Raw genomic sequence first — 19,702 nt, 5'->3', positions numbered from 1 at the left:
TGAAGATGTAGAAAAAATCCATGGCATCCGTGAACAGTTTGGTATGCCACTAGCCCAGATGGTTGATTCATTATAGTATAGTGCATGGTATCTTTACATAGTGCCAACTCAGAAATAAAGCTTCCTAATAATTGGTTTAGGAACTAAGAACTGCCTACTATAGTGCATGCAATCTTTACATCTAAGGGCATGCCATGAAATTTCCTAGCACCCTTGGGTGATGTCCAATTGTACAAGGCACAAAGTAGAAACAGCCATGAGTTCCTTGAATTTCTAGCACTTCTTATAGAAAAAGTTTTGCCCCTGCAGGTAATGAATAAGTAAATCAACTTTAGCTTAATGTTTCTTTGGGAGTGAAGAACATGTTTCAAAATATCCAAGGAGAAAAGTCAAGCAGGGAAAGAAAGCAAATTTAAATGGAGTTTGTTATGGGAAATGAATTCACAACCCAAGGTTTATGAATTTGGAATTGTAAATTTCTAGCACTTCTTTTAGAAAAAACTCTGCCCTGTAGGTAATGATTCAACCATCCACTTTAGCCTAATGTTTCTCTGGGAGTGAAGAACATGTTTCAAACTATCCAAAGAGAAAATTCAAGCAGGGAAAGAAAACAAATTTAAATGGAGTTACATTCAGATTTAGATTTCAAATATCAAACCATCTCGACACGAAGGCAACACTTATTCTTACAAGAAATTTTTTTTTTTTTTTTTGGGTATGGGTGGGGGGGCAACAGCAAAGAAAAGCTCAATGACTCCAACCCCTCTAAAATCATCACCCCAAATGTGTGTGTATGAGAGAGAGAGAGAGAGAGAGAGAGAGAGAGAGAGAGAGCATACCTCGAGCAGCTCTGCAGTTGTTAAGCAAGAAGAGAGATTGGACACTCTGCGACCTTGAAGTCCAGTGCTGCAAGTTAGGGCTTTAGTGTGTATGAAAAGAGAAAGAGGGAAAAATAGAGTAGAGGGAGACGAGTCCACGAGATCGATTTCAAATCCTTGTTCAGCTCTGCGATCGTTCTGTGTGAGGAGAAATAGGTCCAGTTTCGTCGAATCATCGGATTTCTCATCTCCACGTGTTGACCATCTACAAGCACGTTCGACACTTGTTGGAGCGTCAGTCGTTAGAGACAAGCCAGATCCTCTCATCTTGGATATTTGATTTTGAATTTTTTCAAAAGTATTTTGCTCATATGATTATCATGGATAATTACCTTCCCTAGTTGTAGAGCGAGAGGTGTTTAGAACATTTTGCAAGGCTTTAAAACCTAATTCAATCCTTTGTCACATTACAATTTAGCAAATGATTGTTTTACGTTAAATCTTGATGAGAAAAAGAAGTTCAAAGATAACTTAAAAATAATGGAACAACGGGTATACCCTATTACTGTAATGTGGATTTTTATCTGAAATCTTGGTTATTTGTGTTTCACAACGCATTATATGACCAAGATTGGAAGTTATGAAAGAGGATTATTCATTGTTTTATAGTCCCATTACCATACACTGGAAAAATTATTAGAAATGCTCTCAAGTTCTGTTTGATTGATTGGGGTTAGGAGAAGTTATACACTATTATTGTGGATAATGCATGTAACAATGATGTAATTTGGAATTTAAAGAAGAAAAAAAAAGAAAGAAAAAAGAAAAGAGAGAGAGAGAGAGAGAGAGAGAGAGAATTACAATGATTGAAACAAAGAACTTCTAAAGAAAAAAAAATTATAAACTAGTGGAATAGGAGCAGTCCCCACCTACGGCAATGCCATTAGCAAGGAGCCTACCTACTGTAAATCTCTATTTTTTAAGAGGTTTATACGATTGAGTCACTTTTAAACAATTGATTAAGAAGTGAAGATGCTATGCTTTGTGATATTTCATTGGCAATGAATGAAATTTGTAAGCAAACATAGGGATAGCACTAATAAAGTATATATCATGTTGGTTATTGCTTATATTCTTCATCCAAGTTAAAAGATGAAGAATGTGAAATTTTTGTCTTCAAAATTATATCCTGAGTCTGAGGTTGATGTGAAGATTAAAAGATTAGGAATGTCGTGGATTGCCTTTTAAAGTATTATCAGATGCATGAGTGGACTCTTCAAACATAAGTTTGAAAAGGGAATTTTAGGATTCATTGGAAGAAGAGGAATGTTTCCAAGTTGGATTAGAGTTAGTTCATTATTTATTAGAGGGTGTTGAGAAAGATGATACTGATATAGTGGACATCTTGAAATGGTGGAATGTCAATAGTTTAAGATTTCTCATTTTAAGTATAATGAATGAAGATGTTTTAGTAATTCTAGTCTCAATTGTTGCTTCAGAATCTGCTTTTAGCACTGGTAGAAGATTCTAGACCAGTTGTATAGCTCATTGACGCCTTAGAATATAGAGTGAATATAGAGTCCTTGGTGTGTTTATAGAATTGGCCGCTACAGACACCAACCCCTGTTAATGTTGAACAGAGATTAGAGGAACTTGAGAAGATTGAATTAGGTAACAAGTTTTCAAGTTACCTTAAATCATTTAAAAGAATTAATAACATTATGAATGATGATTAACTTTCCTTATTTTTTTGATTGCACTAATTATACTTCAGTTTTTCTTGAGACGGTGGTGCTATTAATTGATCTAAAGCATAATAACATTTGGTACCCTATTTCGCATTTTCAGGTAAGGCCATGTGTAGACACCGAATTTTGGTCTATGATATCTACACCATGTAGTCATAAATAATTATAAAAGATTGTTTTTCTATATTTGCATATAATTAATATTTTTTTTATCTTTTAGTTGTTATTTTTTACTATATAAGGATCCAAGCAACGTAAAATTTTATTTCATAGATAATTGAAGATCATTCACGAAGTTTTTTTTTTTTTTTTGGTGGGGGATGGGGGAGATGGTTTGAACTTTTAAATTTGTATATGAACTATGAATTAATTTCATTTTGATATTTGCATTTGCATGTTATTGTTGATTATGGATCTATGTTTTATCTTGATTTATACCATTTAACAACATTTTATGGATAATTGAAGATCATTTTCATAGGTTTCATTTTTCCTTAGTGTGCATAGGGACACAAATGAAATATAGGGGCAGCCCAACGGGATAGAGTCAATCAGGTCCAACAGGGTCAATCAAGGTTGGGCTAAGCCTGACAAGGGTGGGCTAAGATTTTCCAGCCTGACCTAGGGCTAAGCTGGGCCTAGGCTAAATTAATAGGCCTTAGGGTTGACACCCCTACTTGATGGTGTCAAAATGGAACTGGAACTGTCTATTAGAATCGAAACCAACCATTTACAATCAAACAAAACTAGACTGTGTAGAAACGATGTGATTCTGATTTCATAGGTTTTATTTGGTTCAAAACCTGATAACTACTGGTTCCTCCAAATAGGAACTGGGAATAGAAACTGGATACAAAAAACTTTAAAAACAACAATTAGCTTATGGAAGTACTAAACGGTAAACCGTAAATATGTCAAACGTGAGTTCTAAATCGTGGGTTGTGGATTAACTAAGTGAGCACTGTCTAACACTCTAATTCTGACATAATTAACTTACTATTATTATTTTTTTAATAGAAGAACTAACTTAATTAATTATTGCTATTCTATTAATCCAATTGTACATTTTTCTTTTCTTTTTGAGTAGAAATTTCATTCCATCTTGACGACGAAGAGAATATAGTGTTAGGGTGGATTACAACATTAGCCTTTTCAATTGGAAACTAAACAACAGTCACAATCTTCCCTCAATTCAATGATTTCAAGAAACACAGATCAAATTGTGAGAACTATATTGAACTCCTATGGGTGGATTATATTTGCATGATCGTGAAAAGACAGGGATCATGCTCAAAAATTTTTTTTTTTGGGGTAATGTTACTTGAATTCATAGAGAGAATTACTTTTATGTATAACTTGAATTGAATAACATTTAATGTTAGGGTTTTGCTTCAAACCAGTACTATGAACTGGATGTAAATAGGTTGTGAACCGGATGACAAAAACCGAATAAAAACCAATAAAACCGAATCACAGATAAAATGATTTTGATCTTATTATTCTTATCTGATATCGTTTTGATTTCTAACTTGCAAATTATGCATCAAACTGAAACCAAACCGAATAATCAAAATCGGACCGTTTGACATCCCTACCCCTATTTAGCGGCAGATTTACGGCAGTAAAAAAAAAAGCCGCTAAAGGTATTGGAGGCGATCATACTACCTTTAATCCTTGATTTCTTGTAGTGATACACACGTTGCTACTGAAGATAACCTTTAGCAATCCACTAGATATACTATTGTGGTGTTATAAGGAATTTCTAATCAAAAGGGAAGCTGATACAAAGAGGGTTCATTCCGAACCTTTCTTCCTTATCAATCAATTGATGCGAATGTCTCCAGTGTACTCAAGGGCGATAAAGGGGGTAAAGATAGGGAGTTGCCATAATTTTATTGAGCTTGGGCTTGGGCTTGGGCTTGGGCTTGGACTTGGGAAGGTTTTTGGTTACTTTGTGCATCTAGACAAGCCCAGCTCAATCAACATTTGGGCTCTCTCCATTTCAACATAACCCCCAACCCAAATATTGGGCCCAGATAATCCAGCTCAACCTTGGGTTCTTTCCCAATCCTAACACAGCCCATGGACTGGGATCCCCAATATTGTCCAATTAAAATCAGGCTGTACCCAATTGGGCCTGATCTATTTTGGGCCAAGTATCCGTACCATGGAAGGGAAATAATGTGGAAAGTTTTGAAATTATTATCTCACATGGTTGGGTAACTAATATCTATATATTTTTCAAATATGACTAGTAAATTTACTATACTTTGAGGTCAAATCCATTTTGACTTGAAAAGTAAAATAAATATTACATTGAAAAGTTCCAAATATCACGAGAGCTATAAGTATACTATTCAATCTTGATTACAAAAATTTTATTTTTTTATTCAAAATTGATTTCACTTTCCTTTCCTTTGTTTGCAACCGAGCAATTGGAAGTTAGATTCCATGCACTAATCATCTACCATGTGACAGCAATTTGACATTCCATCGTGTCAAGGATATAGAAAATGTTTAAAAAGTCAAAAAAGAAATGATATAAATAAAAGCTCGCAATAATCTTCAAAATAACCCAAGTAACAGTCAAGATAGGCGACCAAATTTTTGTGATGGCATATCAAGTCATAATCCCCCATTTATCTAAAGGACTAAGGGCATTGGGATTCTACAAGAGGGGAGATTGGGTGGGGAGTGAGGAGGCCACATCTCGACTGTCTTATCATTCATTTGCCAGCACTGGAAAACTTTCTCCATATCAAAAATTAAATTATAAATCATCATCTGTCAATAATAGTGCAGGGGTGATAGAAACTAGAGGTATAAGTTTGACCTTGATGGTTTGAATCTGCCTTGACATGCCCTGAGCTTGAATCCTATCTAATCTGATTATAAGAGTCAACCTGACCTAGCCCGATCCAACCTGATTTTAACATGATCTATTATTGTGTTTCTTTTCCACTAAGCCCACATCATGTGTTACACAAGCCACATACTCTTACCTATTGAGTTAAGACGACCAAATGACCAAACTATTTTCCCCATTTTCTTTACATAGGCTGTCTTTGTGTCTCCTACCATGTATTAATATGAATTTTAGATACAAAGCAATCATGAAGAATTGGGCCAAAAGTTGGCATGCCTAGTTTTTAAGAGATGTGGTGATACTAGATGATTAAAAAGTTATCTTATAACTAAATTGACAATCTTGCTTGCTGCAAATTTATGGATTAGGGGAGGAAAAGGGATGGCCATAATCTTAACATCTCCCCACCCCTATTTGGTAAGTATAGGCTTAATATTGGTGATCCTTCATAGAAAAAAAAAAAAAAAGCTAGCCAGGGTCAACCTAGTCCAACTGTGAACCTAGAAGGATTAGGCCTGAGTATGAACCCAACAGGGTTGGGTTGGGCCTGGGTTGAGTTTCGGGGATCTAAGGTTGGGTTAGGGTTTTAAGAAACCCGGCCCAACCTGGCCATGCTTCACCCCTAATAGAAACATTATTTGGTCTTTTCAGGGGTTGCCCAAACATTAGGTTTTGGTTTGGGTTTATGACACATGACCATTAAAGGCTTAACTGACCTGGATTCGATCCATAATCAAACCCTAGTTGATTTAACCAATGATCACCACCAGCCCATTGTTTTCCGTGGAGATCTTCAATGGCACGACACGACATGTAGCACAGATCTAAGAGCTAGAAGCATAAGGTTGCGTGTCTAGATCTTGGGCTAAATATCTAAGGATTCTAACCCTTGAATCTGTACTCCACACTATGTCGCGCTATAGAGAAACCCAATCACTTTTGTAATAATACGTGCATGCAAGGGAAAAAAATCGTCTACAATTCCGATCTCGTACAATTCCGTGCAATACCATTTTCAGGGGGTGACACGTGTATTGATTCCAATGCAATGGTCCAGATCTGATTTAAATGCTTCTTCACTGATTTAATGTTTTATAAGTTGTAGCAGATCTAGACCATTGTATTGGTATCAATACACGTGTCATCACCTAAAGGTGGTATTGCACGAAATTGTACAAGATCGGAATTGCAGAGGATTTCAACCCGCATGCAAGACTTCTCTTACAAAACGTGAGTTGACTAGTCTAGTCTTTATTGATATCTATCTCTATTGTCCTGTTGGAGATGAGCTGTGGAGGCGGAAGGTCTCCAAGTTGCGGAGACCCCACGTTAGGGTTTCAACATTGGTAAGATGCCCTAGAACGTGTGATGTAAGTAATTTATTCCGAGGCGCATGAACGTGGTAAGTCTAATTTGTCAAAGAAGCACTATAGTGCACGGTGGTGCGTACTACGCTATGGTTGTGTTGAGGTCAGGTTTGTACTCTCATCTTCTTTTGTTGGTTAGGGCAGAGTTGTACATAAAGACGAAATAATAACAGGCGTTAACTACATGAAGTAGAAAGCTATAACTAAAGTGGGCTACACACACCGTTGGATTGGAATATTTTGTAAATACATGTCTAGAGTGTAATCTTGGCTCTAAAGCAGAGGACTGGTGGGAACTCAGTTTTATATTGAATTAAAAGATTCCATTCAATTTGAAAATAAAATATTCCATTCAAAATGGCGCTATACAAAGGATATATATGTTTTGAGGAAATGAACATTACCTATTTGCATGGTTCTTGCACCCAGGAGCGTACGAAATTATTGTCTCATCCCTCAAGAAATAAAAAAATACCTTTCATATTGATACTCTTGTGTACATTCTCATTGATCCTCTATGTTGGTGCAAGACTATGCAACCAAGTGACAACCTCTTTTTTATATATTTTAACTCTTTTTTTTTTTTTTTGATAATATATGTTTTTAACCATTGAAGAATCGATCCGTGGGTTGCTCAGATAGTTAGAATGAATTAAAGATTGTGTGGATAGACGCGTACTCCTAAATTCGATTCCCCATCTATACATTTACGATTTAAGTGGAAATCAGTTATTATTCTCCTTCATAAAAAAGAATCTTTTTGTTGTTTTATTTATTTCTTATATTTTGTTTCTTTATTATGGGATAATCTAGGTGTAATGGAAGGTTGTGACAATAATTTGTCACAATTCTATGTCCTATGTGGATGAAAAGAGACAAAGCCTATTTTTAAATAGGACAAAACTCATTAATGCAGATAATTTCTTCATTTTTCAAAATAACCCTCATATTATACAGTTTTACTACAACCCAAGACAAAAATATTCAAATAAAATGTCCCATGTAGTAGAAGTGTCGAACACAAGTTAATTAGCTTTTCATGATCTGACATGATTACATAGAGGATTAGGGTAGGGCATAGGCATGTTTCGATTTAGCCATTTAGGAGAATATCCTCCTCTAGGGTAATGTGTTAGACTCATTAAAAAAAAAAAAAAAAGAAGAAGAAGAATAAAAATAGGAGAAGGTTTGTAATCAGCGAGTGTAGTGGTTGCATTAGCGCGAAGTCGATGAGAGCATATTTGGAAATATGTGTTTCATAGGGGGCAAGGTGATCATTCGTCTGCCTTTATGTCTGGGTATAACCCCTATACGTTCTCAGAAAAAATATATTACCCTTAGAAAGATAGTCATAGTTATACATCACTAAGATAGGCTATACTGTTAAAGTTAAGAGTTTTTTGGAATATGATCAATAAGTCTAAACAAGGTTGTAAGCCCTCTTTTCTATAGAAAAACATATATATTTAATCAAATAATTGAAACGTTTGAAACTAATAAAGATCCAAATTTTAATACAATATTTGCAAAATTTTCAGAATTATTATTCTCTGACCCTTGTTTTTGACTTAATCAATAAAAGACCTTGAGTTTCATTTAGACTAATATTTATGTACGACGAATCACTAGACCCCTATTTTTGGCACCTACCATGTGTGTTTAGTTTTCTTTTATCTCCCTGTCATGGCAAAAATATACGACTAACAATAACACGACACCTATTGAGCTACGTGGGGATAGCCGAACGGCTTAGGAACAACGGGGTCATCTATGGTTCATCCAACTTGGGGTAGGCACCCAAGACAGAAATTGATTGGCCGAAATCATTAAGGAAGCATTAGCACCCGAACGGCTGAGCCAGTACCAGGGTAGAAGGGACATCACGTGTGGGTCACTCGTGTGGCTACCCGCATTATTGAATGGGCCCAACTGCATGGCCCTCGATTGAACAATAGGATTCTAGGAACTCTAATCGTCGGATGGCAGGTGCATGATCAATCACTTAAGGCAAGTAGCTCAGCAACCACGTGCGGTTATCCTTGGTCGCTCGACCCGAGAACTCCATAGATCACCATCAAAGTATGTCCCGAAAAGGGGACTAGAAAAACCTAACTGATAGACCGCAAGTTATAGAATGAATCCTAGTGGGACTCTCACTAGAACGTTGAATCTCCCCTCGAAGGAGGGGAATCTTGCCATATTCCCCGGGATATGGCCAATACGAGGAGTTCCCATAACAACAATGTCCTCTATATTAACTTTCCTACTGCAACTCTTGCTATGTTTAGACTCCTACATGCAAGAGGAAGCTACCAAAGCGTGAGCCTCCCTGAGTGGCTGCCACTTTTAGCTATAAAGACACAGGTAAACCTCTTTCCAGAGGACCATTTTTTTCCATTCTAACTGGAACTATCCATTTTTGAAGTATATGACTTAGTCATCAGAGAGTCCCCCGTCGGATCAACCTGACACTCACTCTCTCATGTTTGTTCTTCTCTGCAGAGTTCGAAGACTGTTTAGGTGCAATTTCCTAACACAACAAATTGGCGTCGTTGGTGGGAAGAGCTACTAGTCTGGCCAGTTTCTCAGAAACATGAACTTGCGTAGTGGACAATACCTTTCTTGTCCCCTATAGTGCCAAGAGGACAAGGAAACCAAAGAGATCCACTAGTAGGACAAGCGGATATCGGGACCCACTAACAGGGTAACCTAATGTCGAAGACCCTCTAATAGGACAGATAAATTTTGAAGCTCTTTCTCTGCTAGAAACCTATATTGGATTGTCTCGCTCACAGCCATGGGAGAATTGCCAGCCAGCTAATGGCCAAGCATGACACCCTCCATCCTTTATTTAGTTAAACCCCAGGGGACCAACTACAAACATGCAAGTGAACGACCTACAACTACAGTTGATGGAAACCAATGACATCGTTCGGAGATTTATCTGATAGTTTGGGCCAACTCTCCCTCAGGAAGGAATACTCATCGTACATCTAGAGAACATATTGCGCTCGAAACCTGCAATTAGGCAATGTAATGGGCAGGCAGAGTTCACCACGGACGACATCTGAGCCCCGAGGGAGCTGGCGTATAGAGAGATGAAGGGAGTCGCACAAGCCACCTGAACGGGCATCAACACCGTAAGCCTCAGCCCTCCATGCCTATAAGGGCCATCAGTAGGCAATCATAGGGCGAAAACAAGAGGGGCCGATCAGGGGAGGTATGAAACCCATGTGAGTTTATCCAAAGATCTGAACCATGAGCTCCAAGCCCCATGCACAGGACCAACCCCCAAGGGGTGATAGTATTAAAGGAGCTGACCCATCACCAAGAGCCAGTTCTAGGAGAACAGGTCTCTCAAAACGAAGATCACCGGAAGGTTCTGCACTGAGGCATAGAGTTGAGCAGCGACACGTATGAGAACCACCCTGACCAAACCCTCATCACACAAAAGAAAGGTTTGTGCCCCCAGGGTTCTACGAGAAGACGTGTCAACCTATGAGCGACATGGGAGATCAGGGAATGACCATGGGAGACATCGATCTCCCGAAGAGTCCCAAAAATCCAAAGCTGAGCAGACAGGCCCCCTCCCTTGGAAGCTACCTATCCCCATAAGGAAACAAGTCTGGAGTATCACATTTGTGAATTGGACTAGAAAGTGAACAATATGAAAAAGGCAGCGATAGGGGTCCCAACCGTCTTTACACACAATTGGTTGTCAGTCGAACTCGTAGATGCCGAACTTCCTAGAAAATTCAAGACACCCACTTTTACTCTCTATGATGGGACGACCGACCTGATGGACCACCTTCGGGATTACAGTATAGTAATGTCCATCCAAACTTGCTCGGATGTAGCTCTCTACCGAGCGTTCCCCACCTCACTCAAGGGAGCAGGAATGAAGTGGTACTCTAACCTTAAGCTCCGATCAATCCGCAACTATAACGAGTTAGGGACTACTTTCATCTCTAGATTTCAGACCAGCATTCGACAGTAGAAAACTATGCACAGTCTATTTGCTATCAAGTAGCGTCAGGATGAATCACTCCACGGCTATGTCATTCGCTTCATCGAAGCAACTTTGGGGATTGAAGACCTAAAGGATGGCAATGCCTTCACTATACTCTACCAGGGAGTAAATCACGAGTAGCTAATTGATTGCCTTTCCAAGAACTACCCCACAAACCTATCAGAACTTTTGGCTAGGTGCCAAAAGTATGTGACGATGGACGAAAATTTGATAGCAAGTAAGGTAATGATCTAGTTGCTTCAATAGAAGAAAAGGGTAACCTTGCAACCCAAGGATGACGAACGGGATATAAAAAAGACAAGGGCCACAAGCCCCGAAAAATCACCACTCGATCAACTTGATAGGGCACCCACCAAGTTGTTAGTTGAAATTAAAGACAAGAAGTATCTCCACTAGCATCGTCCGATGTTATCAAAATCGGAAGAGCGCAACCTAAAGAAGTACTGCAATTTCCATAAGGAAAATGGGCATTACATAGATGACTATCAGTATTTTTAGAAGGAGTTGGAGAAACTAATCAATGTAGGGTACCTCAAAGAGTACCTCCAGAGCCCCGAAGTTGATCTGGAGAAACACAAAGAACCAGTGGAAGGTCAACAGTAGAGTAACCCACACAAGCCGACCAGTCCTACTATACGTGCCATCCTGGACAACCTAGGGAGCGAATTTATAAGGAAAGCTAAGGTGCATGCTCATTTTGTCTACGTGATAAAAGAACCGCTAAAAGCTGCTTGAAAAAAATCCAATATCACTTTTTTAGATGAGGACCTGCAAGGCCTAAACTGACCCCACAACAACGCCATCGTAGTCCAACTGGTGGTTGCGAATTGTCCGTTCCATCGAATTTTGATCAATTTAGGATCCTCCATGGATGTCATGTCTTACGACGTAAATAAGAAGCTCGGCTTAGGGGACGACAAGCTAAAACCTACCATGGGAACCCTGTATGGCTTTGCTCGAACAACGGTATACATCGAAGGATGCATCAAGTTACCAATAACTATCAGAGAGGCACTCTGCTTTGCAATGGTGCTTATCAATTTTATGGTCGTAGAAATGGAATCGGCTTATAATGCCATCTTAGGCTGACCCTCTTTGAATGATCTAGGAGCCATAGCCTTTGCCAAACATCTTTAAGTTAAGTTCCCCATCGATCAAGGAATTAGGGGGTGCCGTTCGAGTTAGAGGATTCATGTGAATGCTATGCCAACTTCATCAAGGAGAAAAAAGGCACTGGTTTGTCCCAATGAGCAGTGTCAAAACAAAGTAAAACTAAAAGGTAGGGAGCGTGAAGAAATCGACAACAGGGCCGCTATACTTTATTTTTTGCAATTTTATTTTATGCATTAGTGTTAATTTGAAATAACTTTTTTGAATCTTTAAATTGAATCTATTTCTTATGGCATCATGGGAATTTCAAAGACTAACTTCGAGTTGGCAACTAAGCCTGATCTATATTGATCAGAAAAAAGTCTAAAAGGTAGACTCCGAATCAGTTACCAAGCCCGGTTTATCTTGATCAGCAAGTAAAACCTAAAAAAAAAAAAAATGCCAACTCAGGTTTAGTGATACGCTTGAACTGTACTGGTCGACAGAAAAATACCAACCTTGGGTTGGCCACCCTTAAAAGACACAAATTATAACACCACATGTAGAAGAAATATCAGTCATTTAAGGAAGGTTTATAAAAAAAGAAAAAACAATATATACACAGGCATTCAAGTCCTGATGCCTCCACCCACTTCACCTTGCCTGACAGACTATTGGTCCTGCAAGGACCTAAAATCGACTTTCGAACAGGGCACCCGTTGCTTGATTTCTTCCCTCATTGCACATTCGCACTGTAAGGTGGCATCTCCTTCTTGGAAATGAGCTTTAGTAGAGTCTAAATCTGACTGAACACTTGTAAGGCGATCGAGTAACTCTCTCTATCTGATCACCAGAATTGCTTAGCCCTATGAGCTTCTACTACCATTGGAATCTGGGCTTCAAGAATGGTCATCCATTCTTGTTCGATCGAGCGGATACCATCCCAGTTGACAAGATGTTTAACTGCTCGGTCAAAAAGCGATCTTCTCATTCTTCACTGCAAGGGAAGCATGAAAGGTCTCCGCTGTGTCTAACAACTTCTCCACCCGATAGTATGCTTCAGTGACACGCACAAAAACCTACACGAGTTAAAGAAAAGCATGTTAAAAAGAAGGAAAGGATAAGGGAGGAGGCAACTAAGGGTTAACACTTACCTGGGGGAGAGTCACCCTCCACTTTTGGCATAACATGTGTGCCGGCATGTTACCCAAGCTTAGACGGTCCTCAGGAAAGCAGTACATCCGAGTCCAAACACCAACTATGAATTCATCTCTGAAATAGATCACTAGTCGAAAGGCACGATCCTTAGCCAGTTCTGCATTTCTAAAGCCACACAATCGCCCCTGACCTCAGCTGCCTCAATCTATGCTACCTCTTCAGCTATAAATACTCGCATCATGGAGACATGACCCATAGGGGATGGGCTATAAGGGGTCATCCTTTCTGGGGGAGGCATGGTTTCCCTTACACGGCTTGAACAACCGCCCGGTGTGATGGGATGATCTCGTGAAGGGTCTCTCAGCTCCACAAACATGGGCAAATCCTCAACAAGGGACGAGCCACCAGCGTCCTAAGTAGAGATACCTTCTTCGGTCACCTTGATAGGTACTAGCTGGGTTACCTGTTCTGCTAATCTAACTTAGACCACCGGTGTGAGGGTGACACCCCAGAGCAGGGGGCAACTTATGTCCTAGGACCAATAGGAAGGTCTGGGGGTACCCCAGTCCTCCTCTTCTTTCATCGTCTCTCAAGGGGATGGTTGGAGGCCATCGAGTCCGTTTCTCTCTCAATCTTCACCCTCAGTGCCATTCCCCTGCTCCAAGTTTTACAGTCATGGAGGGCAAAGGCCTCTTGGATTGAGCGACAAAACGACACTATATAAAAGTGACACAAGATTAGCATCCAAAAAAAAATAAAGAGAAAAGACCACAAGTAAATCACTTGGACTCAAGCCGCAGCGAATGAGAAAACCCTCATCTCCTAACTCAACGGTGTTGATGACCTAACCCGAGTCCATCAACACTCGAAAGATCAATTCATTTGAAGCCATAGGATGGGGCTACTATTCAAGGAAGCGATGTCTAGTTCATACCAGTTATTATTGATTGACAACCCTTAGAACCCAGAGACAAAGAAGAATTAGGTTTTCCACTCTTTAATCGAGGAAGGATTTCCTTCCACAACTATAAATCCTAAGCACTGGCTCAAGGAATACCACCCTCGTCGGCCGCTGAGTGAATTTTGGTGGAAGCATGCTAGGAATAAGAAAAATGAGGTCGAAAGGTCTAACCTATCGACGAGGGGGCAAAACCCCTACAGGTTGTGCCAACCGTTCAGCTAAAGTTGAGAGGGCTAATACCATAGTATGTAAAGACCTTCCCAATAAGCGGATGACTGGGAAGATGAAGCTCGGCCCTGAAGAACTCTTCATGCATGCATGCCTCATATGCTAAAGGAGTATAAGCAAACTCGCTCTCCAATAGAGCCCACAAGACCACTGAATCGGGTATATGATAGCGGGATCAGACCCTTGGCATGTCATGACCTGTTCATATAGAACCAGACTAGTAATCGGGTTCCCTTCGGGTAACCCAAAACCACCAGGATCATCTAATACAGTAACCACAGCACAATAAGCCACAAGTGACATGGAATATAATAATGTAATTTAGCAGAAGTCTTGTCATATATAATTACCTGTAAATCCCCATATACTCTTGATACCCAAATTGTTATACATAGTATATTTAAATGTGGGCCTGTAGGCATGATATTTACACAAGAAATAATAATTTAACTATCGAGAACATAAAAGGGAAAGTATACTAAAAGAATCAAAAGAGAATTGTAAATAGAAATCTGCTACTACTGCCCCGCAACATAGTTCTCGCATAGGCATCCGTATTTGTGGTTAAAACCATCTGAGACGACTAATCCCCCACTGGAGGTTTGTCAATGGGATCCGACGTGGGTTCCTTTATGGAGTAACTTATAAAATCATCTAAAAAGGTGTGTACATGAGGGGTGAGCTCACTAGCTCAGTAAATGGAAAGAAAGACTCACACAAGCAATTGCAATTCAAAATGGTACTATATGCATGGGATTCATTTTAAACCTATTTCACCTAACCAATCATTACTAGGTCATAGGTTACATGCTACTCACAACCACAGTGCATGTATGCCCCGAGTACTTATAAAATCATCTAAAAAGGTGTGTACATGAGGGGTGAGCTCACTAACTCAGTAAATGAAAAGAAAGACTCACCCAAGTAATTGTAATTCAAAATGGTACTATATGCATGAGATTCATTTTAAAACTATTTCACCTAAGAAATCATTACTAGGTCATAGGTTACATACTACTCACAACCACAGTGCGTGTATGCCCCGAGTACGAGACACATTCTCCATCCCGTGATATGCCGATAGGATTATCAAAGAAGGCCAGCTGTGAGCACTCAAAAAAGTAAACCATGGCTGAACCACCATAGAAATGTAAATCATGGCTGAACCACAGCAGAAAATAAAAGCAGTACGATTGGCCCTCTGAATGTATCACCTTATCCTAATGATCAGCCAGGTGTACTTCTAACCACCACGACGGTCCACGATCGACGCTTCTCCCCAGTGATAACCCAACACGTAAATCCCTATTGGGAAGGGTCGTAGCATGAGAAAATGCAAAATCTTAACCACATGCTTCTATATAAGATAGTATGACTGTATAGTACTTTCGCATCCTATACCACGGTGTACCAATGCATTCGTTTACAAGCCTACTATGGCATCTATTATAGGAATCCCATACATGTTCGGTAAATCTTTATCATAATTCATCAATAAATAAATCCATGATTAAGATTCACAGCAACTAACAATTAATTAGAAATCCCAAGATACAACATCTTCAGTTCTAAATGCATCCAACAGTAGTCAATCATATAAATGAGAATGGCAATCGAAATGTCAAGTTAATATATAAATGAATAAGATGCCAAAAACACTCTCAAAATAAAATCAAAGTCCTCTCCCCACTTACCTATTCTTGTAGGAGAATATGCATTCGTGATACGGGTAAGATCCTGAGTAAAGATGAATGTTTCGAACCTAACACATATAGGAATTTAGAATACATCCATTTCAAATTTGTAAAAGATGTAAGATATGGTCACGACGCGTTTAATAATGCGAAGAAGGTTGTCAGTAAGTTTGAGTTCGATCGGAGTTCATTTGGGCTACAGGTGGGTTATATATGTGGGTAGGTGAACCCACCTATGCAGTCTATCCAGACTGGTGGGTCATACCCAGAACTGGTGGATGCTACCAATCCTACCCATCAGTAGGCCTATAAGAGACTGGTGGGTTATACAGGTGGGTCAGGGTACCTATCGGTCTTATCCGCCTGTTAGTCTCTAAGCCTAGGTAAGACTGGGGGTCACACTGGTGGGTCTGACTACCTACCGGTGCTACCCACCAGTGTTTTACGGGTTTTGCTGAACTTCTTCTCTCTTTCATCCCACCTCTTGGGAACCCAAGGGGGTTGTCCCATCTTCATTTTTCACACATTTTAGGCTTCATCTACTTGATCATTTCATAGATCTAAGTTAATATTAAGGTTTTGGGAAATGAAATCATACCTTAGCTCAAGAAACCCTAAAACTTAAGATCCTCTTTTCAACTCAAACTGTCACCTCAATACCTCCAAATCTTAGTTTTCCTTCCTCAAACCTTTAAAGACATCACATGAGGGTTCTATTATCTCTTTGATTTGACCATACATAGAAGGGTTTCATCACATTCCAAGGGTTTATGGCGTCACTTATCTCAAAATGTAGATCTCAAGGCATCGGACACTATTCCGACGACAAAAAAGGTAAGATGCGGCTCCGGAACCCAAGGGGGAACCTTCTTCCCTCTTCCTTCTCTTCTCCTTCCTCTTTTCTCCCTCTTCTTTACTCCTCTCATTAAACTTGCTGAAATCATAAATAGGAGAGAGAGGGAGACATAAATGCTATTTATACCTTGGTTAATAAATATCTACTAAGGCTTATTTGGTTTTGCCCCTTTATGGACCAAAACACATTAAATTCATGGTTTCGGGTGAAATAGCCGACATTATCAAACACACATGATTTCATTATGACGAGGAACCTGAAATACACGTGCTCGCCCAAGTTGGGCTTGTTGGGGCCACATTTCTCCTACAAGTGGGTCACACTGGTGGGTTTCACACCTACCAATGACCACCCACCAGATGGCCAAAATAAGACCAAATTTACTATACTTCGGAGAGAAATGGAATCTTAATGCATATCTCTCTCTCGCCACATGTTGTGGACTAAGTTCTCATCATTTAATACGATAACATACCTTTCCTATTCGTATATGGCTTAATGGTACATGTAAGGGCACGGCTTAGGCATGCGAATCACATCGGGTATCGGCTCAATCTTGTCTAATCATCCTGCATTTGATGTTGCCCTTGCTGTTATACACCGTAGAGCACCTGCGTCAACCCTTTCCAATTCAGACCCTGCAAGATCAAACCAAGCCATCCAGTCAATAAACCCGATTTAGGGAGCAAGGCTCTACACGGCATGTCCTCTTCCCTTAGGCAATTGTGGTAATTCAAGGCTTCAAACCCTAAACTTTCTGAGATAGGAACCAAGTTGCGACCTCTTCGGATGCCACATCAGTATACTAAGAATTTGCCACTATAATACCATAGCAATAATCAATGTTGCTCCCCGGAGGGGCATATAGCAGAGTAGGGGCAAAAGATGTGATAGGTTGACCTATCTACGAAGGAGATTGCCCCCATGTGCACTTTGCGGACTCTGATGAAAGTCCACAAGTGGCAATGGCCAAAAAATGATAAAAGAAATGTGAAATCAATTGGATAAGAAAATAGGAAGAAAAAAACTTTCTTGGAAGCTAGCAAAACCCTCAACATAGATGAAAAGCATGGTAACAACCGCAACACTCCTGGAAAGATAAAGTTTGAGAATCATGAAAAGGTAGAGAGGCAAGAGTGATGAAGTAGCGAAAAGTCAAAAAACTAGAGAAGTGATGAAGAATGCGAATAATAGAAGCCTTAAAAAGACACTCTTCACCATCCTAGAAAGTACGGGCAATTAATGTTGAACTGACGAAAAGACACCCATTGTGAGAAGAGGTGCGAACTGGACCAGTCAAGCATGTCGTTTCGCCTCCCTCACTCCAGGATAGCAATAGGAACGCTGACATAGCAACCTTTATTCATCGAGATGTCAAAGAGATCTTTTTAAACATAAAAGTTATCAACGTTTCGACGTCACTCCTATACAATCCATTGTGGATTAAATACTAAAAGGGGTGTCATTTCGAAAGGTGAAGGACTAGGCCCTTTGTGGTGGTTATTCACCACACTGGCTAGAGCACTTAGCTGAAATGATAAAAGAACCATTGACCTGACTGCAAGATGTTGTAGCCCAACATACTCCAACTGACCTCCAATGGCTTTGTAGGAGTTGGGGGGGGGGGAAACTATTGTGGCAAAATTATATGACCAATAACAACACGACACCTACTGAGTGATGTGGGCATAGCCGAACGACTTAGGACCAACGGGGTCATCCATGGTTCACCTAACTAGTGTAGGTGCCCAAGATAGAAGCCGATTGGCTGAAAATAGGATTAACATGCGGGTCACTACGTGGCTGTCCGCATTATTGAACAGGCCCAACTGTATGGCCCTCAAGTGAACAATAGGATTTTAGGAACTCTAACCGTTGGACTACAGGCACACGATCTATCCCTCAAGAAAACTAGCTCAATAACCATGCCGCTTATCCTTGGCCGCTTAGCCTGAGACCTCCATAGATCACCATTAAAGTATGTCCCAAAAAGGGGACTGGAAAAACCTAACTCACAGACCGTAAGTTATGGAATGAATCCTAGTGGGACTATCACTAAAATGTCGAATCTCCCCTTGGAGGAAGGGAAACTTGCCATATTCCTCTGGATATGACCAACACGAGGAGTTCCCATAATGGCAACATCCTCCATATTCGCTTTTCTACTACAACTCTTGCTATGTTCAGACTCCTACCTGCTACAGGAAGCTACCAAAGTGGGACTTCCCCTCAGTGGCCGCCACCTTCATCTATAAAGACCCAGGTAAACCTCTTTCCAGAGGACTGATCTTTTTCTATTCTTAGTGGAATTATCTATTTGTGAAGTATTTGACTGAGGAATCAGAGAGTCCCCCATCGGATCAGCCCAACGCTCAATCTCTCGTGTTTGTTCTTCTATATAGAATCCGAAGACTGCCTAGGTGCAATTTCCTGACACAACACTCCTATACAACTATATAGAGTTTCCTAGCTTCGACGACTTTTAAAGGTGAGAAATACATATATTTTGATGTTATTTATTATTATTTTCTTAAGGTATATTATTCTTATTGAAGTTATAATGCATTGTTAGTATACCTCCTTTTTTAAAAAGTCTTACTACTCGGTATGAGGGCAAGCACTTCAGTGGAGTAAAGTTGATCGTAGAGCATCGTTCTATAAATGTGCATGTTGTAGTTTTTCAACTAACTCGAAAGCCCCACCTCTAAATCAAATAAGAAAAAAACAACTTTATTTAGTTTCATAAGACACGTTCTCTTGTTGATTTTGATGGGAAGAACGTCGAGGAGGGACCAAGAAAGAGCCTAATGAAGAAACAAATGGTTAGTCCTGACGAAGGATAGAATAACACTACTTCGTAAATATTGATGACTTGCTACCCATGGTG

At 39.8% G+C, this 19,702-nt stretch overlaps 1 long non-coding RNA gene across 1 annotated transcript; it reads right to left on the bottom strand.

The window, feature by feature from the left end:
- Window positions 1-12,481: 12,481 nt before the first annotated feature.
- Window positions 12,482-13,803, bottom strand: LOC122057352. Its single transcript, XR_006133509.1, has 2 exons — window positions 13,073-13,803; window positions 12,482-12,997 (listed from the first exon to the last, which is right to left on the bottom strand). It is a non-coding gene; the product is annotated as an uncharacterized LOC122057352 (long non-coding RNA).
- Window positions 13,804-19,702: the final 5,899 nt, after the last annotated feature.

The sequence above is a fragment of the Macadamia integrifolia genome, chromosome 12, assembly GCF_013358625.1.
Source record: "Macadamia integrifolia cultivar HAES 741 chromosome 12, SCU_Mint_v3, whole genome shotgun sequence".
In the NCBI taxonomy this organism is placed as follows: domain Eukaryota; kingdom Viridiplantae; phylum Streptophyta; class Magnoliopsida; order Proteales; family Proteaceae; genus Macadamia; species Macadamia integrifolia.
Note: the sequence above shows the minus strand (reverse complement) of the source record. Positions and strands in the feature narration are given on the sequence as shown.